The sequence below is a fragment of the Acinonyx jubatus genome, chromosome D1, assembly GCF_027475565.1.
Source record: "Acinonyx jubatus isolate Ajub_Pintada_27869175 chromosome D1, VMU_Ajub_asm_v1.0, whole genome shotgun sequence".
Taxonomy (NCBI): Eukaryota; Metazoa; Chordata; class Mammalia; order Carnivora; family Felidae; genus Acinonyx; species Acinonyx jubatus.
This window is the reverse complement of record NC_069390.1, coordinates 44999452-45027446: the sequence shown is the minus strand read 5'-3', so window position 1 is coordinate 45027446 and position 27995 is coordinate 44999452. Positions and strand designations below refer to the sequence as shown.

At 51.0% G+C, this 27995-nt stretch overlaps 1 protein-coding gene and 1 long non-coding RNA gene across 15 annotated transcripts in view; one reads left to right on the top strand and one right to left on the bottom strand.

Moving 5' to 3' along the window:
- BMAL1 (basic helix-loop-helix ARNT like 1) overlaps positions 1 to 27995 on the top strand; it is a 107274-nt gene that overhangs the window by 39269 nt on the left and 40010 nt on the right. For 2 of the 14 annotated variants that reach the window (XM_053203467.1, XM_053203465.1), the window contains 2 exons: positions 17251 to 17358; positions 18426 to 18497. The exons of 11 other annotated variants lie outside the window; for them this stretch is intronic. The gene's annotated coding sequence lies outside the window, so the exon portion shown is untranslated. Of the gene's footprint in view, positions 1 to 16326; positions 17359 to 18425; positions 18498 to 27995 lie in introns of those variants that run through there. One more of the 14 variants, XM_053203469.1, reaches the window with a different exon arrangement.
- Positions 4896 to 18051, bottom strand: LOC113603466 (uncharacterized). The gene is made up of 3 exons (XR_008290457.1): positions 17197 to 18051; positions 8534 to 8669; positions 4896 to 5578 (listed from the first exon to the last, which is right to left on the bottom strand). It is a non-coding gene; the product is annotated as an uncharacterized LOC113603466 (long non-coding RNA).

Here is a 27995-nt window from a genome sequence, read left to right as displayed (position 1 = left end):
GGGTAGACCAGGAGACTCAAATGAGACCTCTTACTGGAGGGTCGGCCCGTGTATGGGAGTTTGAGATACGTCCTCAGGTCATCCGGCCAGGTTATCAATTTGTGCTCTGAGCATTTTGAGTGTACGTTCTTTGGTTTGGATTCTAAGTCACATTTGGCTTGGTTTGTGTGAATGTAGCAGTTTGAGATCTGGGCACAAAGGCAGCAGGTGTAAGTGGTTCAGAGCCACCATTTATGGAGCCCTCAGTAGGTCCCCAGCACGGTGCTGGTGCTCTACAGGTGCCGTTTTAGGTCCTCTCTGCAACAGCCTCCAACACGGGGAGTTCGTTTTCTCACATCAGTAGTGAGGAAATCAGATCATAAAGAGGCTGAGTAACCTGCCCAAGGTTACAGGAGATTTGAACCCAGATCTGACCCCTGGGTGACTCTGCTTCCTGTTTTCTCTCACCTGAGTCTGGAATTACTCCTCCCACTTATGTAGAAGGACTAGGGACGGACTGAGCTATGCGGGTTAAATATTCAGAGCCTAGTGTGGGTGTTTCCACTTCCTAGGAGTCTGGTGAAAGGGTGGAGGAAGTGTGGGATCTCTGCAAGAAATCAAGACCAAACCTTAATAGCTTTAACTGTTTCCCCAGGTAAAAATTTCCTGGGTTGGAGGAACTTGGAGAAGGTTGACAGTCGTGGGCTTGGAAAGGAAATATCACTGGAAGGCATGACAGATTTCAGCCCTAGCTCTGCGGCAATTATAATCGACTTTTTGTTTAAATATTTGGTATTTGTCTCTGCTCACCTTCCACTTTAAGCTTTGAGGGCCGGGTGTTTCCCCCCACACCCCCAGCATCTATCATGGCTTGGGCATGTCCTAGTGCTCAGTGAATATTTGCTGTTTGTAATGAGCCAAGAGGCTTGGGACAAGGTGCTTAACCTCTGTGTGCCAGGCACTGACTCTTGGCACCGTGGCTGTAGAGGTGACACGGCCTCTTGTCCTCATGAGGCTACTCCTGAGAAGATGTTTCTAGTAGGGGAGACAGACAGAATAAAGGTATGAGACGTGGTGTGTAAGGTCAGGCAGGCGTGATCACGCCCTGAAGTAAAATAAAGGGAGAGGGTGGCCAACGGTTTAGTTAGGGTCATCGGAAGGCCCCACCAAGAAATGAAGCAAGACAGTGAGGCTGTTGGGGGAAAAGTCATTAATTCTGTTTGAGACTTCTACAGACGTCAGCTGAACTGTCAACACTCCTAAATTCTTTTGCTGGGCCGTGCTAACACCTAACCGCTTCCATCAGTGAGGACTCCCTTTTCCGGCCCCTCGTCTGTGGCCTCTGAACTGTCTCTTCCCCTCCTCGGGAGGTGCTCCCTCGCCTCGCCTTGCCTCGCCTGCCTCTCCAGGTTCTCCTCCAGCCCCAAAGCCCTTGCCTCCACAGCCTGCTTTGCTAGTGTTCTTTCTTTTGTCCTTAGCTTGGTAGGGTTTTGCTTGGTCCCTTTCTCATCACCGCGAGGATTCTCCCCGGCGGAGCCTGTGCAGTGCTCCTTTCTACCCCGCAGTCATCCAGAACTACATATCCAGCACAGAACCTCCTCCTAGGCTGCGCTGCTGGCTGCTGTCCACTGCCCGCGGGCACCTCGGGCCCATCCCTGCCCCGCGGCCAGGTGCGTCTGTCTCCCTGTGTCACCTGCCGTGCCTGGGACTGCAGCCCCAAGTTGCGTCTCCTTCACGAGTCGTCCCTGGCTTTGTCCTTTCCCTCCGCTGTCCTGTTCTGTGGGTGACCATCCTAGTAAAGAGGGTGCCTTCTCACTTGTCCACTCCCTTCTCTTCCCTCCCTACTCCTTCCCTTAGGACTCATCATTTGGATTTCTTTCAAAAGCCTCTTAATTGCTCTTCCTGTGTCCATTTTCGTCCTCCCTCATTCCACCCCCACACTCCTTATCAGCATGATGTTTATAACTCACACATCTGATCATGGCTTTCTTCTGCTTAAAGCTCTCCAAGGGCTCCTTATTGCTTGCAGGATAAAACCTAAGCTCCTTGGTAGGCCTGCAGGCTTTCATGATCTGGCCTGTGGGCACCTTCCTCAAGTATTTCTAACCTCGGCCCAGCCTCCCACCAGCCATCACCTCTGGGCCCTCTGGGGAATGACCTGCGCCCTGCTCCCCATTTCAGTAGCTCAGTTCAGGTTTCCAGTCTTCCGGACACCTTCCTTCCCCCGTTGCTCCTCGCTGTGACCTGGGGACGACCTTCCTCCTGTCTCCCACAACACCCTGCATTTCTCTCTTCCAAAGTGCTTATCAGCACACTGTTGATTTACTACTTGTTATGCTCAGTAAACTGAGCTCCTTAAGGGTGGGGACCACACATGCGTGTGCGCGTGTACACACACACACACACACACACACACACACACATACACACTCTTGGTTCTCAGTACCAGCATAGTACATCCGGCTCAGGAAGTGTGTGTTGAAGTAAGGATAGTAAAGTCTGTTTGCACAGACTTAGAACGTGATCAGATGTACTTGAAATTGGAGGTTCATCGGCCATGGCGTTGGGCAGAGCCACCCGCCTGTCCCCTCAGCTTTGAGTGCAGGAGGCATTGCTCTGGGTGTGGGTGTGTGGCCGCCTGCTGTGTCTCCCGGCATGCTGGGGCCTCAGGAATGTAACTTCCTTACATTCGTTGCCCCTGACTTTCAAAAAACTCCCTTGTCGATGGAACAGTAACAGCAATTCAAAATGAAAAATAACCCATCAAGGAATGCTCAGGAGTGAGGTCTGCCCAGCTTCAGCCCGGGTGAATCCCAGATTTCCTAAATTAGCCAAAATGACGATTCTTGCTAACCGCTGACAGCTTTTCTTCCCCATCACCTAGCTGAGAATACTTGTCTGGCTAGGGGGTGAGGACAAGCTAGCAGTCCTTTGTGGACACGCCCGGGGACTTCTTTATCTGCCCTTGGAGCCCTGTAAAGTCCTCGGTGAACACCGACGAGTGGCGCAGGAAGAGGCTCAGACCCCGCAGATGCCAGGTCAGCGTCTGTACTCCCCATGGGAGCGGGCACAGCGCACCCGGGCGCTAGTCAGTACGTGCTCGTGTTTTCACGCGGGGCCATCGGCTCAACGCTCGTTTCGTCCTCTCCACTTCCTAGTTTTGCCACAGACCTGGGGAATTGTACTGAATGTGCAGCTTTTGCGTGGGGGCTCACGGCAAGCTGGGAGGGCTTCCTAGAGGAAGTAGCCGTTCTTACCATGGAGGCATCCTGCTGACCAGGGTGCTCCAGCTGGCACTTGGAGCTGCTGTCCTCATCCGGAGGTGTCCTCAGGGACTTTTTAAAAGCTTCCCGCCACATGGATGCATTTTCCTTTTAGTTTATCTGGTCCATGCCCACTCTGTGCCTTCAGACCTCCGCTGATGTGCCGCCTCCTAGGAAGCATCCGCTGACCTCCCCGATAAGAAACCTGGGTCTGATCGTCACCATCACCGTTCTCGTCACATACCGCTTACGGCTCGCTGGCTGTTTGGCAAGCCCAGGCAGAGTGCTTGGCGGGCAGGCACGTGGTGGCAGGGCCTCGGCAGGTGTTGGCTGCGGCAAGTGTCATCATTATGATCCCACACGCCCCCTCTGAGGGGACTGAGGCCCAGGTCAACACGGGACATGCGAGCAGGGGTTTGCCGCATGTGCTGACCAGGTTGGCGCCCTTCCCCTTCTCTCCTGCACCGTGGTCCCTCTGCCATGCGTGCCCGCAGCCCGCACTCCCGCTCATTTGCAGTGCTCGCCACAGAGGCCGGTTTTCGTTTACTTGTGTGGTTGTAGATCGGTGAAGGTTTGCCCCTCCACTGGGCAGCCCGGTGAGCCCAGGACTGTGGGGGTCTGCCCTGTAGGTAGGTGTGCCACACGGACTTGCCCCACAGCCTGCCTGACGTCCCGCTTTTTCTCCCTGCCCCCTGCACCATGGGCATCTGGCAAGATGGGCCACAGGGGCTCCCCAGGGCCCCCACACGCTTTAGCCGGTACCCCTCACCTGTTTCCATGTCAGAGCCGCTGTGCTGAGGGTCTGTGCCTCGCTGGGATGCCTTTGTCTCAGACCCCCAGGACCACTCCTTTTGTCTTTTTCTCCACCTCCTCCCCCTTTTGTAAGGAAGTGGACCCTGTTCTCCCCTTAGGATAGAGCCAGCACCTTCCTATGGCCCTACACACACTCTGGGGATGGCTCTGACCACCGAGGGCCATCGTGATCTGTGTGCCTGCCCTCCTTGTCCTTCTGGCACCCCTGGGGACCAGCCGTGGCGTGGTGTCTGTGGCAGGGCAGTACCTGGCATAGTCAGGGCCGAGGGGTCTGTGGAATTGGGGAAGGGAGCACAGAGGTTACCGCCTTAAGGGCAGCTGCTGGACGATGCAGTTTGCGTGTACGTGTACCTGTGTTGGTGAGTATATGTGTATGAACGGGGCTGTGTGTGTGTTTCTTGCTCCGTGTTTTTGTTTGCATAATTTATCCTTGTGCACATTGGAGACAGTGTCTCCCTCTTTCATGGGTCTGGTATGGGGCCTCGAATAATAGATATTTCATAGCCGTTGGCTAAATAAATATTTTCTCCTTTCCCAAGCTGCAGGCGCCTCCCCTCTCCTCCACCCGCCTCTTTGGTACCTCAGTGACCGTTTCACAGGGTTGTTGTGACTTGTCAGCACCCGCTTCCCAGACCCTATTCAGACAGCGGTGACGTGAAAGCCCCATCTAGACCCCAGCAGGCCTGGCTACCCTCCTTAAGCTGGCAGCGAGGAAGCCGGTCCCCCAGGGGCACCTCACCAGGCCTCCGGGGCCCTGTAGGGCCAGGCTGGCTGAGCCCGGAGTGATTCATACCAGTTTTGAGTGGGAAAAATAAAAATAAAAAAAATGGCTTCTGACCAAGTAGGGAAAGTGGGTGTGGGGGAGGAGCAGCAGAAGGACCCTGGCCACGCCTTGGGTACACTTGCCAGCAGCAAATTGAGATTGGCTTAGAGCACGGGCCCCAGCAGACCTGCTCCAGTATTTCAGCTCTGTGCCTGCTGATGGTGTAACTCAGACTGCCCACCCAAGTTCTGTAGGCCTCGGTTTCCTCCCCTGCCGCACGGGATGGTGATCCTCGTGATCACCTCTGTGAGGCTCGCGTGAAGGGGAAATGAAAATGTGCTTAGCCCTGGCATGTAGCAAATGCCAAATAATCTGTCATCATTGTCGCTTTTGAAAAGTAGTGTCATTAGCAGTAACTGTAAGACGACTTTGGACGAGATACAAAGTCTACGATGCAGTTAAAGGCTCCGAGGAGTGAGCTAGTGCTTCAGAAAAGCGCTTTGTGAGTTGCAGTTTATGTGCAGATATTGTTATTAGCACAAATATAGCTGTGACTTTTTTGGCTTTGGGAAAAATGAGCACAGTTTTCTGATGTTGACTCTTAAGTCTTGGTTGAGTTTGGTTTTGGTTCTGGAGGGAGATTCGTCAGGCCTCTCTTGGAATCTTGCCCAGAGGCTGCATGACCCACACTGGTGCTCCCGGATGCCGAATGCCTGAGTGACACCTAGCATCTGTACTTGATGTTGTTATTTTCAATGTCCTACGATAAATATAGTCGAGTAAGTTCTTGGAGATTCATTGACAGTAAATTGTGGAAATTTGCTCTGGACCTGGGAAGTTCTCCCTCTCAAGTGCTTCATGCCTGGTATAGCCAACAAATTTTAACAATTTCTTCGGAATTTGACCCAGACAACTACCATTGTTTCCTCAAGTACGTTAGAAATATTTTCTTACTTATCAAACACTTGACTCTCGTTCCATATTATTTGCCTGCCTCCTCCCATCCTTCTAAAAATTAAATTGCACAAAGATGACCCATTAAGAAAATGTAGATAGTTTCAGGCTGAGGTTGAGAACTTGATTCATGGGCTGCATCTGGCCGGCAGATATATTTTGTCAGTGCTCACGACATTGTAAAACTTTGGAATATGTGGCCAACACTTGACACGTGGTAGATATTGTCTAGAAATCTGGATTTCTAACCTGCGTGAAAAATCGGAGGTCTGATGGCATTGGGGAAGAGTGGCGGTCCCTCCTCCAGTGGCTTCTCTGGCTTGCCCAGCCCTGCCCAGCTGCTCACCCTTACCCACCCTTGCCCAGCCCTGCCCAGCTGCTCACCTGGCCTGCAGGTCACGGACTGGGCGGTCTCTCCTAAACGTAACCCAACACCTCGTAGACACTGAATTGATTTAGGATTATTTTGTTTCATCAGCAACTTTGGCCATAGATAGGAAGGTTACTTCACCCCATAAGCTGGGATTTTATGAGAACCCAAGTGACTATAGTGTTTTACATAGGCCCATTTTGGATTTGGGGGAGTCACCGTCTCTCCTCCCCGTGGGATTTCCTCATTAAGCAGTTTTTAAGAACTCTTCAGTGGAGACTCAATCAGTCAACATACAGTGTTGGGTAATGCAGGATATCAATTTTGATGGCCCCTATTTAAGAGAGGCTGCCAACAAGTGAACTTGAATTCAGTAATTTATGATGTCATAAAATTTGACTAAGACACTTAGTCCTTTTTATTAGCCAGCTTGTTGAAATAGTTGTAATTTGGTAGAATTCTTATTGAAATAGCTGAGGGATTTGAGATTCTCAGTCCTGGAGACGATCCCCACCTGTAGTCTTTTCCTAGGCAAGCCCAGGGGTGTGCACAGGGCCAGTGGCCACAGGCAGAGATGGAGAGGCTGTGCTACGTCCCGGGGTGCTTACTTTAGGGGAGTGCTTGCAAGCACTGGAATTTTAAAAATTATCATCGTTGTATGACCTTTTAGGGCTATTTTTGTTTGTTTTTCTCATCACAAAGGAGTCTACACTTGTAGCAGATTCAGACAACACTAAAGTGCACTCGCATGAAGGAAGGAAGTCTTCGTGACTTCTCCACCTCCAGCCTTCTCCACTGATGGGCAGTTGAGACTTTGTTGGGTATAGTCCTGGACTTTTTCATTTGCTTGTGTTCCTTCTACCTCCTTTGCCCTTATCTCCAACATACGCACTTTCACTTTTGTTTTGTAAAAATGGAATTTCTCTATTTGTACCATCCTGTAGCTCTCCTTTCAGTGGCCGACTGTCAGTGCTTATGGTCATCTTTACAAGTCGCTACGTACAGGTAGACGTGCCTTATGTTTGGCAGCCGTACTCCATGGTATGGATACATTTCAAGTTTGTTTAATCGTTCCCGTGCTGGTGGACACCCAGGTTCTGATCTTTTGCCATCGCCACGGCTGCTGATGTGGGAATTGTTGTACACGCTTGTGAACTTTTACATGAGATTTTCTGTGGCATAGGCACCAAGAAGTGGGACTTCCAACTTAAATAGTTTGAATTTAAAATTTGAAACAATACAGGGGCGCCTGGGTGGCTCAGTCGGTTAAGCATCCGACTTCAGCTCAGGTCATGATCTTGCGGTCCATGAGTTTGAGCCCTGCATCGGGCTCTGTGCTGATAGCTCAGAGCCCGGAGCCTGCTTCAGATTCTGTGTGTCCCTGTATCTCTACCCTTCCCTTGCTCATGCTCTGTCTCTCTCTCTCAAAAATAAACATTAAAAATTTTTTTTAGGGGCGCCTGGGTGGCTCAGTCGGTTGGGCGGCCGACTTTGGCTCAGGTCAAGATCTCGCGGTCCGTGAGTTCGAGCCCCGCGTCGGGCTCTGTGCTGACTGCTCAGAGCCTGGAGCCTGTTTCAGATTCTGTGTCTGCCTCTCTCTGACCCTCCCCCATTCATGCTCTGTCTCTCTCTGTCTCAAAAATAAATAAACGTTAAAAAAAAAATTAAAAAAAAATTTTTTTAAATAAAATTTGAATCAATATTGCTTAATTGCTCTCCCAACAGGCTGTACCAATTCATGCTTCTCCCAAGAGTATCCAATTATAACTTTAATTATCTAGCTTTCTTTCTTTCTTTTCTTTTCTTTCTTTCTTTCTTTTTTTTTTTTTTTTTTTTTTTGCTTAAACACTTAAAACTTTAAAAAGTCACAAATATGCCATCAAAATGATACGTTTGTCTTAGTCTATAGGTTTAATTAAATGATTTTCATATTTTGATTTTGGTGATGGTTATCATCCTGCGTGATGACAAAAATGTTCCTCAACTGTTGTAGCCAATTGTTAACTACTTATTTAAGGGCTGTTGTTGTGCCCAGTAGCCTTTGGAAGAGGAGGGCCAAATCACAGCTTCCTGTTCCACAGCTCTTCCAGCGCTCCTGTGTTCTCCCTTGAGCCATCGGTACGGAGGCCAGCTCAGCACCGAAGGAGCTGCACCCGGGAGTGCCGGGCCTTAAGCCCAGGACACTTGGGGAAGGGGGCAGCAGGTGATGTGGTGAGGTAGCCCACGATTCCCAGCACCCCTTCTTTACATCTGAACGCCGTTTGACATGGACAGTTTCTTCCCACATGTGTTTTCTCATAGCGTCCCTACGACCTCCCTTTGAAGCAGGCATACTCCTCCTCCCCCTGTTTATATCTGGGGACACTTAGGCCCAAAGAAGATCTGACTTACTGAGTGTTGCACAGCTGGTAAGGAAAAGTCTCTTGGACGCAGGTCCTCCAAATGCAGTGGAGTCAGACCCCTGTGAGGCTGAGATGTAGCTTTGGGCCTACAGCGCACCATGGAAGTTTCCTTTACAGGGCTGGGGCTGGAGAAAGGACAAGGAAGTGACATTCCCAGATGTCCTGTGGTCACTTCTGTCCCCAGCTTTCTCCCAGGAGTGCTAACACTTAGGATCGTGTTCTTGAATGCTTCCCCAGTGTTTAGAAAGGATCTGTGAATTCTGGACCAGGGGACTTAACTGATCACACGTGGTTGAGAACTGCTGACCCAGAATGTGTCTTCTTCTCCTTAGACAGGATGGGTCTGGGGAGATGGTCAATTTGCCATTTGCTAACTGTATCTGAAATTTAGAATTCTGTCTTCTCCCGAGGCCTCCTCTCTGTCCCTCTGACCTGGTGCCTGGCTTTTGCTAACAGGTTACCCTGTGTTGGTCAAAGCTCCTTAGCACTAACCTCAATATGAGCCTGCAGGGAGATTCGATGTCCAGGCCACTCATCCTTTCTGGATGCCTTCAGCTTCACTAGACTCATGCAGGTGGGCTGGTCTACTGAAAACAAGGGGATCTGGAGTCTGATGGACTGAGAATCAAATCCTGGCCTCATCACTTTTACTAGCAGTATGAAACTTTGGCTGTTGACCTCACCTCCCTGAGCCTCAGTGTCTCCCTTCTACAAAATAGGGATAATAATTCCCTCATGGGGCATTTTGAAGAATATATGAATTAAGACTTGGAATGTGCTTCTCAAATGTTCAGCATAGAATGGATACTTATAAATATGAGTCCTGGCTCCTTTTCCTGCTGTAGAGAGAAGGTTCTCCTCTGGGGATGCTCCAACCTTCTGGCTGCTGGCTGGGGATCCTAGGGACAGAGGAAGGCCACCAAGATGAATCATATACAACATGTGCTCTCAGGAATTCACTGTTAGGTAGGGGAACCCATGAGCAGAGACCATGTAACGTGTACATTGTAAGAATCAACTAACAGAGCGAAGATTAATTAACCTCCAGGTGAATGGGGGGGTGGTGGTGGTGGAAGAAATTATCAAGCAAGTAGGGTATTGAAGATTGAATAGGAGCTTGACGGAGAAGAATATACATAATGAATAGGCAACTCTATCCATCAGCAATCAAATGACATTATTTTGTATGTATATATATATGTTAACTTCATTGACTCTTACCAATGCACTGATCTATTCAAATCCTTCCTCTCTCTCTTTTCCTTTTTCCTTTCATTCTGCCTCTCCTTCTCCCCACCCTGCCTTAAGATATTTCAGCGCCTCAAAATTTCTTAAAGGATTTCTTTATGCTTTGGTAAATCCTCAGAGGGTTGATGCTACTTCAGTCCTGCTAAGTTTTTACAAGAGCTTTGGTGTGGCTACCTTTTCGTCCACTCCTTTTCTCTCTAGCATGAGTAAACCTCTTTTGCTTTCTCAGCAATGAACAAACTCCCGGCCATTTGGTGCTGACTGGGTCACTGCCGTATACCCGGGGCATGGGTCACCCCACTCAGTAGCCAGAACAGCTTTGTGAAACAGGGCTCTTCTTTACAGATGAAGAAAGTAGGCTTAGAGAGGTCGATGTGCTGGTCGGGGAGCCACGGTTCAACGCCGGGCTTCTTCTCCCTGTCCTGTGCTGCTTTGTTCAGTGTCTCGCACACAGTAGGTGGGCAGCGAACACTTGCCCAGAGGAACGAGAAGGCTGCCACACGCTAGTCCGCTCGGTTCACAGGGCTGGTTCTGTGACCCTCTCTGTGCACTCACGGCGTTCTCACTTGGCTTCCCACCTGTTGATGGGGTCCCAGGATCACAGGAATAGTTGGTACAAAATACCGTTTCCCATTCCCCTCGCTTTTTTTGTTTTGTTTTGTTTTAGTTTATTTTGAGACAGTGAGCACAAGTGGGGAGGGGGCAGAGAGACAGAGAGAGAGAGAGAGAGAGAGAGAGAGAGAGAGAGAGAGAGAATCCCATGCAGGCTCCGCACAGTCAGTGCAGAGCCCAACTCAGGGCTCGATCCCACAATCACGAGGTCATGGCCTGAGGCGAAGTCAGACGCTTAACCGACTGAGCCACCCAGGCACCCCGTCCCTCGCTTTTATTTCTAGGGCACTTGAGAGCGGATAGGTTGGACTGTTCAAACTTTGTGCTCGGCTTTGCCTGTGCCCTGTAAGAAATGCCTGGCACCGTGCACGCGCAGTGCTCTAGGAGCCCGGCCCAGGAGTCAGGGGCTTAGTGACTCCTCAGTCACAGTGGGTAGATCACATCCCCTCCCCAAAATTACATATCCTTGGCACACTGTGGGGTTGAGAGGGTCCCTAAGGATCCTGCCTACGGTACGATCTGCCGGAAGGAACGCAGGCGCTGGATTGGCCAAGACCTGAGTGTGAATCCTGGTTCCCGTACTTCCCGGCTCTGTGACCCTGGGCAAATCACCTAACCTCTCGGATGCTCGTTGCCTGTGTCTACGAAAGAAGGCAAGTAGGACCTGCTTCCGGGCTCACCGTCAGGAGGACAGGAGTCCACGTACACGAGGGCTGCTTCCTTCCCTCCGTCTCTGACTCCTGAGTGCTTTGGTTTTGGACTCGCTGGGGGTTCCTGCAGTGAGACCTGACACATGTTTCTCAGGTGCGGTGCTCACGACACCTCACCACATCCTGAGATACTCGACTCGTGGATTTCTCGAAGCTCCCGCGTGCTGTTGAGAAACTGCTCGAAGGCAGATACCGTTCTACCACATTGAGCGGTGGCCGTGCTGTGGTGACGCCTGACTTCCCCCCCCCCCCCCCCGTCCCCTTGCGGACAGCAGTGGCAGTGTCCACCAGCCTGCATGCAGGTGGCTCCTTTGTGTCTCTTTACAGAGAGGAGAACTCCGGTCATTTGGCAAACGTTTGCCGTGCCCAGGCCTTATGTTAGGAGGCAGGGTGCACAGAGGAATAGTCTTGCACTCACTGCCCTCGGGAAGCTCACAGCGAGGAAGGGTGAAAATAGGGGTGACACAAGGCCATCGGGGCACAGGACAGGGCGCTGTGGGAGAAGGAGGGGCTTAGGCGCTCTCCCCTGGGCAGTCAGGAGGGGCCTCATAGACAAGAGGTGACTTTTGAGCAAGTCTTAAGGGACTGGTAAGAGTCTACACTGCAGAAGTGTGCAGGCAGAACATTCCAGACAGGAGGAGGCCAGAGCCTGGAGGAAGTGACGCCTGGCTGCGTGTCTGGAGCTGGGGCCAACAGCTGGAGGACCTGGTGGTCGTCGGGACGACGACGCCCTCGGACCTTTCTCCCGAGCCCCAACCCGCATACCCGCTGCCCACTCAGCATCCACGCATTGATGTTTAATGGGTATCCCAGACCCAACGCCACTAAATACAAGTCTTGGTATTTTTCTTCTTAACAGGAGGAAAAAAGGCAAAATCATAACCCTGCCCCTCCCCCAGCTTCCCCGTTTTATGTGGCAGGACCATTTCCCTGGTTACGCAGGCCCAACATATCGGCATCACCTTGGATCCTGCTCCAAACCTTGCACTTCACGCTGTCTGCGGACAGTTCTTGACAGGTTTCCCATCAGAGTGCACCCTGAAAGCACCGCCCCTCCCTCCCCTCCTCCAGATGCCCCCCATCTTGCAGCAGGTCTCCCTGCTTCCGCTCGGGCCCCACTGCTGCCAGTGCTGCGCACAGTCAGGCAGAGTGACCTTTTAAAAGGTAAATCAGATGGTACCATTTCCCTGCCCGAATTCTCCGACGGCTTCCCGGCGTCCTTGGAATAGACCTGCTTGCCATGGCCTGCCAGCCCCTCTTGCTTCTCTGATCTCTCCTTTTAGACCTCTCTGTTTTGCTCACTCCATTCCAGCCACTGTGCCTTTCTTGCTGTTCCTCTTTCTTGCCTCGGGGCATTTGCCCTTGCTCTTCTCCCCCCCGAATCTGTCTTCCCCGACATCTCTGCCTGGCTCACCTTCGCTGCACTCTGTTCTCCGTTCAAATGAGGGCCGGAGAGGAACAGACTTCTAGTCACCGTGTTCAAGGACTAAAATGCGCTGTCCTACCCCACCCTTTAACCGATCCCTCGATCCTCTCGGCTTGCCTCATTTCTCTTTATTAGCATCCGTTGTTACCTGACTTCTGTATCTGTTTGTCTTCGTTAGTGTTTGTCTTACTGCCCTAGAATGTAAATCCACGAGGACGGGTGCCTGCCTTACCTGTCTCATTCACCACTCTATCTCCAGGACATAAAACAGAGCCTGGCGCGCAGGAGGTGATCATCACACATTAGATTGGTGAGGGGGAGAAAAAAAATGAATGAATTAATGCAAGTGAAGACTTTGGTGTTTATTCCGTAGGCAGTGCAAATCTAGTAGACATCTTTCAGGAGGTGAGTGACGTGGTCAGCACTTTTATTTTAGAAAGCCAGCTGGTGGCAGTGTGGGGGCTGGACTGTAGGAGGGGGCAGCAGAACTAGTTACAGGCAGTTAATTTGGTCCAGGAAATTGATGCTGCGTCCTGCGTCGGGCTGTGGGAATGGAGGAGAGGGGACCCGTGACAGGGTGTGGGGACCTTTGATCGTCTTTGGTGCCTGTTGGGGTAACTTGATAGAGCAATTCCTTTCTAAGAAACACAGGGGCGAAGCTGGTCTGGGGAGAGCCTGGCGATACTCCGTGATGTTCTTCTCCCCCGGCAGACGTCAGCCCTGGGATGCACATTCTCTGCAGTGCCGTTGGCTCTCTGAGGAGCGACTCTGCGGCTCTGCAGACTCCCCCGTTCAGTCTTTCAATAAGAGGGTAGTCAAGATGGCAATGTCAGTGAGGCTGATGCTTTTTCCCACAGACAGGCCCTTTGCTCTTACACACCACAAGCCACACTGAATCTTTGGGTCTCGCTTGCAATGGGTACTTTTCTTCATATTGACTTCCAAAGGAGACTTGCTGTAACAGATCCTCTGCTCTGCCCACGTTCCGGACAGGGTTTACCAATAACCTGGGGATTCGGCATCTCCCTTGCTGCAAACACGCACAGGGACTCTTCTCCCTCGGGTGTCAGAGAGTCGGGTGGTCGGTGGGCATGTATTTGGAGCCCAGGAATAGCCGTGCTGTTTGGCGCTGCCTCTTGAAAACTTTCTTTTGAGGCTTGACTTATTCCTCCTTCCAAAAAGTCCCCAGCCCTCTCCAACTTTCAAAGACAAGCCTTTCATCTCAGAGTAAACACATTCCTACCCATCCTGCTGCGGTGTCCCTTCTCTGTTCCCGAGAAGATGCCATCCCAGGCTCTTAAGCCTTGGTCCAAAGTTCCTAATCCTGTTTGTCGAACCCCGTGAAGTGAAATGCTGCACCATCTGTATAGCCAGATGCCCACCTCCCACCATCCTTCTTCTCTCTTCCAAAGGTCCAGATGCCATCGCATTACATTGCATTAATAGCTACCCTGTGGAGTTCCTGTGTGCCAGGTACTGTGTTAAACACTTCCCGTGCATTCTGTCCAACCCTTACCACCCTGCCAGGGTGAGTATTATTAACCTTTTCACAGATGAGGAAGCCAAGGCTTGGCAGTGTGGTGGACCTTAGTAGTTGAGAGCGTGGGCTTAGAGTCGCACAGACCCAGGTTGGAATCCCAACCTCGCAGTGCACCTTGGGCATGCCACTTAATCTTCATCACCTTCTTTTTCCAGATATAGGAAATGGAGATAATATAGAGAAGGTTCATGTGTTGCTGCGAAAATTTAACAGCGTATGTTATTTCACAAGTATATAAGTATTTGCTTACCTTACGCTAGACTTTGTGCCGTCGGTAAATAATAGCTCTTGGTAGATATTGTCTTCGGCATCATCGTCGCCATTGTCATGGTCATCATCCTTGTCTCAAGGCTATGCGGCCAGGGTTGAAGGTAGCCCTGCCTGGCTGTCAAGCCCTTGTTCTTTCTCCTGTCTCACAATGTTGCTCCCAAGTTCATCTTGCCTAAGACACACTGGTCACTAAGTTTGCTCTCTTGGTCTCTTCTGGGCACTGGGCTCAAGGTAAAGCTCAGTAGCCCCCCAGTCCCTTCCAGCCAATGACCTCTTTTCACTCATTGATGTGAGCAGTCCCAGTGGCCGGGCTGTTCAGGCAAGAGCTTGGGCGACTTTCCCTGACTGTCAATGTCATCTTGTCTACTCTGAAAGCCATCTTGTTGTTTATGTTACAGGATTGTCCAAAGAAAACAGGAGAGGCAGCAGAGAGGGCTGGTGGGGGTCCCTGTCGTTTGGGGTCACAGATCGGTTTGTGAATCTAGTGAATTTTACGGAGCCTCTCTCCAAAAAATGCACGAGGTAAATACTCTCAAGACGAATATTGTTAATGAGACACCTGCCCCGAAGCCCACCCAGAAATTAATTGTAGCTAAGAAATTGTGTTCCGAAAGGTTAGCTTATGTGGTTCTCTTTAGTCCTGCCACCCCTCATTCACAATCAGGAGGGACTTTTCTTTCTGTAGGGTGTTTGTATTCACAGGTTGTCCTGGTAGCATTTGGAAAAACCTGTTTTATCGATACGAGTTGCCATTTTCATTACTTTCCCATATTTGAGAAATGTGTCCACGCACTAGAGTTGGCCAGTCATTTTGATGGACCGACCTGCTGATTTACACATCAATTCAAATCACTGCCTGCATCTAGCAGACAGGCCGGGGAGGAGTTTTGGCCCAAAATATCATCAGACTAATAGGAATTTTATTGTGATATACAGATTATAAAGGTTCAGAAGCTCAGCGTCAGCAGGGTTCAGTGTTCTAAATTGAGATCTATGTAAATCTCTGCTTTTCAATTTTAAGATTTTTGAAATTTCAGTCTTAAAAAGTATGCTTCCTTTCCTTTTTTTTTTTTTTTTTTATTCATTCCAATTTTCAAGGTATGGGTATAAAGGGAAGTCAGATTCCAAACACTCCGCAGTCTTCTAATTTGCTTGCAGGCCTCTCCTTGGAAACTTTCCAGCAAATTCTGGAATAAGCTTGCTGTTTCTAACAGCGATAGGAGTCATGGGTGTCACTGCTGATGGCTTCTCCCTTTCCTGCCTGGCCTTTGGAGCCCCACGGAAAGACAGGAATGGACCTTCCATAATGGAGGCCCCAGAGCCCTTCCTCCCGCTCTGGCTACGGGCCTGTGGTGCCGATGCCCTCTGCAGCTGGGGTTTTAAGGCACGGGAACCGAATCTGTCATATGTTAGATCATTTGATGTAAAGCTTTTTCTGATGCGTACTTTTTCCTCTAAAGTTTTTCTCCTTTGCTTTTTCTAAATTATAAAAGCAACAGATGCTCACTTCAAAGCCAGGATTAGAACTTTTCACGCCTGGCTTGGAATCCCAGCTCCATGAACGCATTAGATGTGCAGCCCTGGGAAAAACATGCACCCTCTCTGAGCCTTGCTTTTCTCATTGTCACAGAAGAGGTAATGATTTCCCCTCATACCATGGCCATGAACATCGAGAGACACTGGTACGCAGAATGGTCTTCCAGAGGTCTGGCATGGATTTGTTTACTCAATGAATATTTATCGAGCACCTACCATGAGCCAGCCACCATTCTAGTTGTCCTGGAAATACTCGAGAACAGGACAGAGGGGGTCTCTGCTCTCATGAGGCTCACCTTCTAATCAGAGGGGGGCCCAAAGAAAAGAGACCGTTTCAGAAATTAAGAAATGAGGACCCCCAGATGGTAAGTGAGTTATAGGAAGGGCCAGTTTAAAAATCTTTTTTTTTTTTTTAACATTTATTTATTTTTGAGAGAGAGAGAGAGAGAGAGTGTGTGTGTGTTCAGGGGAGGAGCAGAGAGAGGGAGACACAGAATCCGAAGCAGGCTCCAGGCCCTGAGCTGTCAGCACAGAGCCCGACACGGGGCTCAAACTCACCAACCGTGAAATCATGACCTGCGCCGAAGTCGGGCGCTTAACCAACTGAGCCACCCAGGCGCCCCAAGGAAGGGCCACTTTAGATGGGACACCCACGGGAGACCTCTCTAATGAGGCTCCGTGTTTTGTGACCCCCAGGTCCCAAACTTTCCAGCTGTAAACAGTTCTACCCCTTTCAGTGTAGGTCCCAGTCTTGAGTTTGGAAAATCTGGCCACAGAGCACCTATCCGTTCTCTTTTGGGAGAACTCACCGATTGGTTCCCCATTCAGTGTTTGAGCCTCTGCAGCTGGATCTGTGGCCTGGGGCCTTTTGCAGGCCTCCTGGGCCTGCTGGGGTTCGTGCTCCCCTCGGAGCACTCCCGCAGGAGAACTGCCACTGAAGGGAGGAGGGAGGGTGGTTGGTTTCTAGCCGTGCCCATTGTGCTTCAGCGCTGCCCTGAGCATTCCGGTTCCTAAGGAACTGGAAGTAATTTCTCTCTCAGTGAGACCGTGGCACGCGGCAATCCCCCGATTCCCTGCATGCAGTGTTTCAGGGACTGGTCGCGGCCACATGAAAGCTGGGCAGCCGGGGCAGCCCCAGGTTGTGCAATGGCATTTGAGCCCCAGAGCAGTCGACCTGACCGCGTCGTCCCTCGCGGGGTCTAATACGGATTTTTAAATGACCGTCTCAGTCTGCCACATTGGACAAGAGGAACCCAAACTGATCAGTGAGGAAAGCTGCTGAGTAGAAGGGCAGGCCGCCTGTGACTCACCTGTCATGTTCTTTGCTGACCCACTTTTATTTGACCTTGATTTGCTCAGTGCAGTTAAAGACGCTGTCGTGAAGGCACTTTTGCCGCCTGATGGAAGTCCGGCGTGTGACAGCCCAGGATCTCAGGCACACGCGTGACCCAGGCAGATGGACGGATGGACAGGTGGTTAGCTTCTCATCTACCTCTGAATTGTAATTCGATCACGAGGAAAGGGCTTAATTTCAAGAAAACGGAACAATTATCTCAGACTAGACACAGTGCCAAAGCGGCAGGCCCTCCTCCTTGTCACAGGGCGGCTTAATCAGAAGATGGCCTAGATGGCCGCCTTTCAAGTGGGTCCTTGCAGTAGCTTGGCAACTGGCACAGGGTCATAATTGGAAGAATTTGGCTCTGAGTGTCTGTGGGTGTTTACAGTGCACTATAGGGCCGGGCTGCTTTTATTTATAGAATATTGTGAGCAACAAGCAGCAGAAGGCTGAAAAGCCACTAAATCTCGATTTATTTTTAACAAATTCCATTTTTCCCCTCATCCCAGAAGGAGAACTGAGTTATTAAAAAACAGTAAAAAATACATCATCGCAGAGCATGCCATATCTAATTATGGGGTTGCCAGCGTCGGCCTGCAGCCACATTTTAAGGGCTTTGTAAATCAGCCATCCATTCAATCTGTGAACTTATATGACTCCTAGTCTTCATTTAGATGTAGAGCGAGATTATTGGCAAGTGAGTGCTGATCAGAAAAAGTTCTACACTGCCTAAATTAGGAGATGGGGTGTATAAATATAGAAGAGTGTACTTATGTTCTCAAAGGGAGAGAAAATCACTCCTCGCTGTCCATTATACTTAGCGGTACAAGCGCACACCCCCCCCCCCGCCCCCCACCACTGGGTATCTGCTCCCGGGTTTTCGCTCCTCGCAATGGCAGATCCGTGCCACCCAGAGGAGCTGTAGGGTGATATCACTGAGTGATTATTACCCGCACAGTCAGGAAAGACACGCAGCTGGTGCTTCGTGGCCTGTGTTCTCGTGGTGTGTCAGAGCTGGGCAAGGCATCAGGGACCCTCTAACTCCGAGTACATCTTAGTCCAGGTGGGGAAGCTGAGGCCCAGGGAGGAGGGCGGCTTTCCCAGGGCTCCTCAGCGAGTCATGGCGGAGCGGGGCCCTAACGGGGCCCTCCTGTGCCAGGCCCGGAGCCAGCGAGCTAAACAGATGTGATTTCTGTCCTTCAGCGTTCCCAGCCTCGGGCAGGCAGACATCAAGACGGGCCAGTGGCCGCCACGTGCTCAAGTAGACAGGGCTGTGTGAGTACAACAGCCGGCGAGTTGAGTGGGGGGAATGGTGAGGGGGACTTGGGAATCTGTGTATTGGGACACTGAGGCAAAGGTAAAAGCAGCTGCTCTCCGACCCACTTGGAAAAGCCTCATGGATGCTGGGAGGTTGCCAAAGGAGGAGGGTGCCGCACGATTGCCGAGTACTGGGGGAGGAGAGTATGGTGCCACAGTGGTGCCCGGGAAAGTAGAGACGGCGGTTTTGGAGGGGCCCTCAAAGTGGATCATTGAGGAGACTTACGGGAACACCAAAGGGAGTGCGGGACTGGAGCGCAGGCCAGGGACAGGCGGTCCAGAGCGTGTGCGGCGCCCTGCCCTAAGCTGGGATGGCGAGTGGAGCGGGGCCGAGCCCGGCGGTTCCCATTCTCGGGCTCCCAGGTGCTGCTCATGGTGGCTTCTTTCCGCCCTTCGGGACCCTTCTTCGTGCAGCACTCAGCTGCCAGTATCCCTGGACGGGAGCTGGCCTGTGAGCGGGCACCTGTCTCTGTCTTCCCTGGGCTGATGCCCTGCATGGTGCCTGCAGAAGTGCGCCTCGGTGTTAGTTCTCTTGTTGAGGCTGGGAGGGGGCGGGGCGGGGGGGAGAAAGGATGAGGAAGGATGGACTGTGGAAGCTTCTGGAAAAGTCATGTCTTGGCGATGCTGGAGGCCAGTGATTTGGGAGGATGTGAGTAGGCCAGGAGGGGCGTGCCTGGGGCCTAAATTAAGGCCGTAGCAGTCAGCGCGGAGAGGAGCAAGCGGGGAGGAGATACAGGAGGAAGCAGCAGTAGGGGTTAGCTGCAGAGAGCCAGGCCACCCGAGGGGGAAGGACTGCGATGGGCTGGGCTGGGAACCTACCAGGCAGAAGAGATGGTCTGTCTTCCTGCCCAGTAAGTCCCCAACCACTCCAGACGGTGGTTCTCACCAATGTTGGCGGGCGTTTCCAGGAGGCAAAGAACTGAAATCGGCACAAAGAATGTCTCCGGCGTCCTCTCCATAAAATTTTTTTTTTCTTAATCGGTTTGATACGCCGCTTACCCGCTTTTGAGTTCTCAGAGTTGAGAGCATATAAATTAGCAATCACGATTATACACGAAATCCTTGGAAAATAGCTGGGTGAGCTTTCGTGTCCAGAATTTGATCATTTTTCTTGGATTGGTATCGTGGTTTTTATACCGTCTGATAATTTTTCATTGATAAAATGGTTTCTGCTTCTGAAGGATGTTTTCCATTTTTATAGTTGACAAAGGTGATACTGAAATGATGGTGGAGGATGCTTCCTGAATCCGTTTTTCAAGGAGCAGAGTATTCCCTTCCCTCTCCCCTGCTCCTGGCCATTTCCCTGTGTCCCAGCGTCTTCGCCTGTGCCCAGAGGACCAAGCACACCAGGTCAGGGGAAGTTTCGGTGGTAAAGAACACCAAACCTTGCCAGAGCGATGGTTGGGAGGCTGCCTGTGAGCTGGAACGACCCCCAGTCCTCCTGCCCCAGGCGCTGCCTGTGGAGCGGGCCCACCTGATGACTGCACAGTCCGTGTCCCCAGTAACAGTAGCTTTAGTAAATGGTGCTGTCGTTCGATTCTCCGGAGTAAGAAAATGTTGATAGTTTGTTGCCACGGCTCTGACATCTCACGCTTTCTGAATTGCTTTGCTAGGCACCCCGCAGGTGTTCAAGAAACACTTCTGAGTTTCACCGAGCCATTGCTGGTCATGGCGTCCACTGCCGCCACCACCCCCACCCCCCAGATGGTGTTCTGAGAAAATGAAGTGAAAGTCCCGAAGGTTGTGTACGTGAAGACGGTCCAAAGTCTCTCCCCGCTTCCTTCAGGCGGCTCGGCCACACCCTGCCTATCGGCACTTACTTGCTCGTTATCAGAGTCCTAGCATGGGCCAGTGGGAAGGGGCATCAGGGGTCACTTCCTCTGGCCACCGTCCTGTGCAGGAAAACCTCATCTGTACTGTTCCTGACAGGCAGGCGGGCCCCTGGGCCTCCTCAGGCGCCCACACCCCAGGCATCCTGCTCCGTCTTTTGGACACGTGTGCTTGTTAGAAAATCCTTCTTCTTTCTGACCCAAATCTGCCTCTTGGCCCTGTCTCCTCATTGACCCCCCTTTCCTTCACTAGGGTTTGTGTTCTCCAGGGCCGTCAACCGTTCTTTCTGTGACATGGCAATCAGTAGTCCCATCAACGACAGGCACCCTGAGTGCTCACCATGTGCCAGGCACTGTTGTAGGCTCTTTACGTGAGTTGCGTTCATTACCGCCTCCAACCACTCTGTGAGGTGGGTACTGTCTCTATTCTCATATTACCAATGGGGAGACCGAGGAACAGAGGTCAAATCTTGTCCAGAGTTACACAAGCAAGCAGCAGAGCAGACATGTGGACCCCGGCAGTCTGGCTCCAACGCTTGTGCTCTTAGCTGTGAGGCTATAACATGTCACAGGCCGGGTGCCCAATGTAAGCTCGTGGCCCGCTAGACTGGGGCCTGGCCCTACTTTGACTTACTTTCCAAGAAATCCCTTGACCGGAGCCTGAGTCGAACCCTTTTCTATGAAATATCCTCAGGGTTTGTTTCCACACAGCGGGCTATGGGGCAGAGGCTTGTGCACGGTCATCAACAGATGGCTTCGTCCCAGTTCCGCCAGGCCCCGTGGGGTGGGTTTCGATCAGGATGACAAATATGGGCTATTTGTATTTTCTTTTCCTGAACATGAAGTCTGATGCAACGGGTTCCTTGTTTAAAGTGCTTATTCATGGTTTTGTGGCCAGAAAGCTGAGGAAGAAAGGTACCTGAGGATTATAAGTGTGGACCCCCTCTTCAGGTACCTGCTCCAATGCTCAGTCTCACAGAACAGCCCCAGAGGTTAGGGGGTAGGGGGATGTGATGGCCACCTGCCCTCCAAAGCTGGGTGCAGGGTGTCAAATACACGTTTTTGTTTTTTTTTCTGAAGTGCATAAACCAGGAAGGGCAGGAGAGGGAGGGCTTGGGGCCGGTCTGACCTGGGCTTGAGCCTTGGCCCTGCCCCTTGCCAGCTCTGTATCTAGATGCCAGGCATTTGTGGTCTTGGTTCCCTCTTCCGTAAGGTGGAAATAGCACTGTCTTCTTATAGGGATGATTTGAAGGTTAAATAAGCAGAGGCGGACATGCCATGAAGCTGCAGTGACTGTTCTAGAGTGTTCCCCACACCTGACACTTCAAGGTTTGATGACCAAGCCCTCGCTCGGTGTCTGGCCCTTCCTGCATGGGTGGTGTGGGCTGCAGCCCCTGGGCTGCCTGCCACCTTGTGGAGTGTGGAACGGACTGTGGAGGCATGGGCCTTCCGGGGCAGGAAAAGTCCCCGCGGTCACACTGGCTGTCCTGGCCTGACCCCTGGCAGGTCAGGCTGGGCTCCTTCAGGAGTCTTTGGCTTCATCCGGAGTCTGCTTCCTGTACTTACAAACCTCTGGGCACAGGCCACACGGTGGCTGAACCAGGAGGGCCGAGAGGCTGGGATTGAACCATCTTTTTTTTTGTTCATTGCTGTTCAGACAGCGTGCACCCCAGTTATTCGTTCCTAAAGATTTAAGTAGCGAACTGAGGGACCTGATCCCTGAGGTGCGGGCCCAGGGACCTGGAGTGAAAGCAGCTGGAAGCAATAGAGAAAGGATTGGACAAAATCTAATTTGGGGTCCTGAGCAAGGACCTAACCTCCCTGAAATGTGGTGTCTGTGTCTGAAAATTAGAGGTGCTGATAGAACTAACCCCTTAGGTTGATAGGAGGAGGATTCGATGAGATCCCGTGTGAGCATAACAAAAGGCGCCTGGCGCTTCTGTTATGTCTGACAATTAATAACTACAAATAGAATTTCCTTTTCCTCCACTGTTAACCCCTTCTCCTTATCAGCTCCTGACTGCTGTTTGTTTTCCTATATGACTTTGGATAAAGATCTTAGTGACTCTTTGCCCCTTTGTAGAAAACCTAGAGTTGAACCAACTGCTGGTTCTGAATGGGCACGTAGCGCCCCCTGTAGGACGTCTTTGGGATGTGTAGGGCGATTTGGCCATGACAGGGATGGTCCTGGTCAGGGCTGTCTTCCAGGAAGCGGATTTGCTGCATGTCACCCATGGAGACCAAAGGATTGTCCAGCATCCTACACAACCTCCTGAAGTTCAGTGGGCACTCCTGGAGGTGGAACCCTGTTGACCGAGCCTGGAATCTGACTCACTTTACACCTAAACACACATAATTTTTGCATGCTTTTAATATATACAGAATTTTCCAGGAACACAACCACCACGTATATGAGGTTTACTATGCGTTATAAATAGGTCCAAGCACCTCATTAGATCTTTCATCGTGTCTTCTGGAGTAGCTGTGCCCAGCATTTGCATATTGACTCTGTACGTAGTATCTTATTTTAACCAACTTATTTTTTGTGTGTTATAGTCAGGGTATTATGCAGATTGTGTTTGAAATTATGTGTTGGTATGTTATATTATTCACAAATTTCAGGAAAGTGAAAAGAATATTAAAATATTTGTTTAACTTTTGCAAGTATGAGAGAGGGAGTGTGTGTGTGTGTGTGTGTGTGTGTGTGTGTGTGTGTGTATTAGCTTATAAATTAGCTGGAGAAACCTTAGGATAAACCTGAAGTGAAAAGAAATGGTTTCTTTGAATAAGTTGAAGGGAGACGTAGTCAAATGTAGAAGGATGGGTTAAATATACATACCTAGACATATCTTTTTTAACTTTAAAAAGAACAGGTCACAACTAAAGGGAAACAGAAAGGTATGCAGCAAAGGAATGGGGTCAGAATACCCCACATAGCCCTCACTGTGCCTAGGATTTACATGCTCATAGTAAATATGAAAGCTGAATATTCATCTGCCCAAAATAATTATGCAACTTTGTTGGCTGAATGGGAGGTTAGGTTCTTATGCATGCCTATAATGACAGAGGTAATAGAAGAGAGGTGAATTTCCCTCTTCTGTGGCGAGAAGGGAACAGATCCCGGTTAAAACTGGGGTGTCAATGAGCAGTACCATCCGCGGTTGTTCAGAAACACAAAGGTACTTTCTGTAACTGGTTGCTTCTGAAAATGGGCAGGAGAACGTAGGGACAGATAATTCTTCCAGGAGCCTTGTAGAACTTAGGGAGTCTCTACACTAGGTCCTAAAAAAGCATAAAAGAATAACTAATAAACAATAAAAATTTAATTTAAAAATTGTTTGATTTCTCTTAAAAATGTCCTTTTAGGGGCGCCTGGGTGGCTTGGTTGGTTAAGCGTCCGACTTCGGCTCAGGTCATGATCTCACAGTCCGTGAGTTCGAGCCCTGTGTCGGGCTCTGTGCTGACAGCTCAGAGCCTGGCGCCTGTTTCAGATTCTGTGTCTCCCTCTCTCTTCTGATCCTCCCCCGTTCATGCTCTGTCTCTCTCTGTCTCAAAAATAAAATAAACGTTAAAAAAAATTAAAAAAAAATGTCCTTTTACATTAAGGATATGTAGCCGACATCAGAATTTTTAATGGCATCCTTTGTCAGACAAAGAAGGTGTTTTGATGTTTTCCCCTGTCCCTTTTAGCAAATACATAAAGAGTCTGAAAAGTAATTTTTATCACCTTTTTTCATCTTTGCCATCTCTGGTTTTTTTTCACCTCTCCCACCTGTACATACATTTTTTTTTTTTTTTTTAACATCCATGTGTAGATTTTTACAGAAAGGAGAACCGGCCAGGCCCCTGTTCTTTACCATGTTGTGTTGTCCTCTGCCTCCACGAATTAATTGTGTGAATGTTGTGAATTTACCTCTTGGTATCCTTTGGTTTCCCAGGGAGGTATTTGCCTTTTTGTCGATTTATAGGAGGTTTTATTTTTGTTTTGTCTAATTAAGAAAGGATGAGAGTCCTTCACCTGTCACAGAGCTTTGGAGTCAAACTGACCTGAGTTTGAATCATGACTTTCTTGTTCATGAGCTAAGAATTTCAGGCAATTTACTTCACATCTCTGAGAATTAGTTACTTCTTTGGAAACTCAGTGAAACAACACTGACTGGCACAACATAAAAGCCCAGCGTGTGGTCTCTGCTGCCACAGTTTTTGCATTGTTATTTTTGTTGTGGTCCCTGCACTGAATATTTTCCCAGGAAAAGCACCTTACGAACTCATGTTTTTCCAGACCCTTGAGCATGTGACGGTCACTTGCTGTAACCAAAGCTTGGAAAAAGGAAACCAAAAATCACTGAAATAATGGCTTTATTCCTTGCGTAGGAATGAAAGCAAACAAGCAGATTCCGTTTTAGCTAAAAGAGGAACTTGCAGGGATGTTTCTGGGGTCCGGAACACTCACGGCAACATCTGGGAGCTGGGGCACTGGGAGAAGGCCTTGAGATCCATCCCAAGATCAAATTGTCTTCCTCAAGTTGTGCTCACGGGACGGGCAGGTGGACAAGAACATTTCAGAATGGTTTCCAGTTGTTGCGAGTGAAAACGGAGAGGACCATCTGTCAGACACACACTGGCCATCCCCCCAGTACCCTGGTCAGGGCACGTCCTTACTGTGTTCTGACATCCTTGCCTCATAGGAAGGAGGTGGGATGGGCTTCAGCTGGCCCTGCCCTACATCTCCTACTTCCGCTTTTCTCTGCTGAGTCACTGAAGACACGAACCATGTGGGGCCCAGCTCTCCAGTGGGGCACATCGGGGTTGGGTGTCCGTTCCCCCTGCTGGCTGTGTGATCTCAGACAAGTGGCTGTACCTCTCTGAGCCTCATTGCCATCTTCTACACTATGTTGATGATGATGCCTTTCCCAAAAGGTTGTTATGCCCACCAACTGAGCCACATCTGGGTCAGCACCGTCCCCAGCAGGGGTGATGCTCAGTAACCAGGAGGCAGTCTCTGCTCCAGATGGGAGGGGAGGGGCAGCAGGAGTGCAGTGCGCAGCTGTGCACTCCGTCCTGCAACTTCTATGTCTCGTCATGCCTCTCACTTAACAGTTCCCCGACCAATGGCTGCTGGCCTCTAGCTGGACGACAAGAGATCCCTCTTCCTCCAGCCGTCACACAGGGCATGCAGCCTGGCAAGTAGAGCTCACGTTGGAACTTTCACCCCCAGTCACCCCCATACCTGGGGGCCTTTGTGCAGTTCACAGAGTGGCTGTCACCCCTCATGCCAGAAAAAAATCAGAAAGTCCGGTCAGCTGTTCCTCCAGAGTATACCAGGAAGTGACCGCAACTCATCACCTCACCTGGCCACACAGCCCCGAGCCCTGTCATGCCCTCCTCACTGCCCGCACTCTTGGGCCGGGACCGAGCTGTGTCACCTTCCCCAGACCATCGTAGCCCTCTCCTCGCGGGCCTCCCCAACGCACTCATGCATGCATGTGCACACTCACTCCCACACACGCACATGCACCACGCTCACCCGTGTGCACACACGCAGGCACAGGCATGCTCACTCACGCACAAGCAGGTGCACCCACCCACACAGTCCCGCTACCGCCACGTGCACCTGCACACACAGGTCCCCCCTCCCCACCATCTCTTCTCAACCCCGCAGCCAGGCTTAACCCCAAGTGGGGGCCCATCATCCCCCCCCACTTCACTCAGAGGCAAAACCAAGGCCCTCACGGGGGCCCGCCAGGCACCACGTGGTCTGTGCCCACCCTGCTCCAGGGCTGGTCCCCTGACAGCCTCGGCTCCCTCTCTGCCTTTGTGCAGGCTCCTCCCAGCCTGGAGTGCTCCTCCCTCCCCGCCTCACCTCCTCACCTCCCTGCTGCCACGTCTCCAGAGCTCCTCCCGCCCCGACTCTGAGTTCTTGCCCCAGCGCTCCCCACCTGCCAGCATCACTTACTTACTCGTCTCTGCTTGCCCTCCTCCCCAGAATGCGTACCAGGTGAGGACAAGGATGTTTGTGTCTTCGCCCGCAGTCCCGCTGTGGAGAACGGTGCCTGGCACGTGGATGCCCTCAGCAAATATTTGCTGAAAGATGAACGAATGAGTGACTGTGGACCCGCACGCTAACAGTGTCTTCATGATTATGACATTGTCCTCGATTGAAATTTGACTGCCGCATGCCGTTTGTGGTGGAAACTTACTCAAGTCCCTGACTCTTCTCACCGTACGAATTACCTGGTGGATATGGGTGCTCAGTAGAGTGCGTTGAGGGGATTGCTTGAGGGCCTTGGGCGCCTGGTAACCATCTGAGGCCTCCTTACTTGTCAGCCAAAACCTATGGTAGGTGAGCCATAACAGGGACATCTACTTCCTGTCCCCCAACACCCCTCAGCTGGGAGTCCCCCAGCCCTGGGCAGCCAGCTGTCCACTGTGGTGCCCGTCTCTGTAGGGAAATCACTGTCTCTGCTTTCTCCACCTCACCTTCCCGGGCAGTTTTGTTACTATCAGCCATTGACTTAAGTTTCTCATGATCCTGTTCCCAGCTTTCTGTAGGAGGAGCTCTTTCCCTGTATGTTGGTTTCATTGAAGTAAAATGAAGGGGTTGGATTCCCGAAATACCACTCAGCTTTCCAGTTGTCATGAGTCCTCCCTGCTGCAAAATACTGGCCTTTCCTCCGGCCCCCACCCCGTGCCCAGGTTCCTCCACTCATTCCCCAGCACCCCTCACTGACTCCCGCGTGGTCCCCAGAGCCCCCTGTTAAGTTCTTCATGTCCACTGGCAGGCACACACACTCTGCTCTTACCATTTCTGAGCTCCTTCATTCCAGAGTGTCCCGTCTGAGTTTGATTTCTTTGACATCACAGCTTACCTTTCCACAGCCTCCTACCCCTCCTTTCCTCAGCAGCGTGAGGCCCTCCATTTCAATAAGCACAGTTAACCTGATGAGCGTTCTAAGTGCTTTTGCGATACTGAGCTCATTCAGTCTGTGACTGCATCCTTCTCATTTTACGGGGGAGAAAGTACAGCTCCCAGAGGTCACGGAACTGGCCCAGGACGCACACCTCGTAGGTGGCAGAGCTGGGATTTGAACCCAGCCATCTGGCTCCAGAGGCCCTGCACTGACCGCTGCCCTGCCCTCCCTCCTCATGTGCCCATGATCTCACCCTTTTGTCCACGCCCCACCTGCCCCTTGCCAGGGGGAGAGTCTCAGCTCTTCCCCAGCCTCTGCTTGTGAAAGTGCCAGGGACGTCACATGCCTGATCCACCAGCTCTGGAGAAACACCTGCTTAGTATTCTTCCCCTTTTCTCTCACCTTGCCCACATCCTCAGAGAAGGCATATCCCTTTTCTCCTCAGAGTCTCAACCCTCCTTGGGTCCACCCCTGCTGGCTGGGCCAGCCTGCCTCCATCCACAGCCCTGACCTGGAACTCAGAGCGCCTCCCAGGCCTCCCCGTCTGCTCTCCCTCACACCAGTGTCTTGATTCTACCACGAAATAACAGCACTGCATCCTTTGGTTTCCTTTAGAACAAGATGTGGAAGTTTTCCAGAACTTTCTTCAACTTCAGGCAGTAAGTTTTCTGGTGGAAATAGTGTTCTTCCCTATGAGTCTTTAGGGCCAGGCTCTC